The sequence below is a fragment of the Trichechus manatus genome, unplaced genomic scaffold, assembly GCF_000243295.1.
Source record: "Trichechus manatus latirostris isolate Lorelei unplaced genomic scaffold, TriManLat1.0 scaffold00316, whole genome shotgun sequence".
NCBI lineage: Eukaryota > Metazoa > Chordata > Mammalia > Sirenia > Trichechidae > Trichechus > Trichechus manatus.
In genome coordinates, this window is record NW_004444252.1 from 431973 (window position 1) to 432998 (window position 1026).

Genomic DNA, 1026 nt, shown 5'->3' on the forward strand with positions numbered 1-1026 from the left:
CGCGGCGAGGGGCGAGCGGGGCTGGCCTCCCCACTCGGGCGAGAGCATCCCTTGGCGGGCCAATCCTGCGGCCCCTCCTCGGCCTTCGCTCGGCGCCGGGGACGCGGGTGTGCCGGGCGGGGTCACGGGGTGCGTGCGGAGCGCCTGCGACGCGGCCTCTTATAGCCGTCTGCTGCGCGGCTCCTCCCGGCGGGGCACCCGGGCTGGGCGGCGGCCGACGGGCGGGGACTCTCCACGCCCCCGACACGCCCCACCTGCCGGCGCTCTCCCGGCGGAGCGCGCGGAAACCCTCTCGCTGGCCGGGCCCCTGCAGCCCCTCCTTACCTTACCCTGGGAGCCCAGGTAGGAGGAGACCTGGCCTCTAGGTTTAAGGCTAGAAGCACCCGGTGCCTAGCCAACGTGTTCTGTACACAATAATAAAATAACGAATACTAAAACAAAGGGAAGATATCCAACACAGTACAAACGTTTTGTAAAAAGTCTGTAAGTTAACTTTCGATGACCCCTCCCAGGCCACCTGCCTAGCCCCTCTTTGATTTTTCTTCAAGCCTCTAAACCTTTTGTGATCGAGTTGCAGGATTCACGTCCGGTCTGAAGTGATCTGTCGCAAATAATAAACATGATTGACACAATTTTTGGTATACGGTAGAGTATATTAACGGGCACCCCTGGTGTGTCTCCTCTTCGACGGGAATTTTGTGATCGGAGGGACTCAAACGAATTTTTAATTCTTCTAAGCAAACTGTATATTCGTTCGCATTCGGGAAGCATTTGTTCATTTTTATGTCCGGTCTAAAGGGTCTTTTGGTGTGATGTGTTGTCTTCAAAAACAAAAGCGTGAATGTTCTCAAAGACATTTATCAAGCGGTTTTGGAATTAGCATTTTAAAGCCCACTGTAATTTAAACTGTGCAATAAGCGCTCGTTTACAAAAACGGGCTGGTCGAATTATGGTATGATTTGCCCTCTGCTTTTGAAACCTTTCAAATGCGGCTCCTTGCCTGGAAAAACAAACAAAACAGTAACA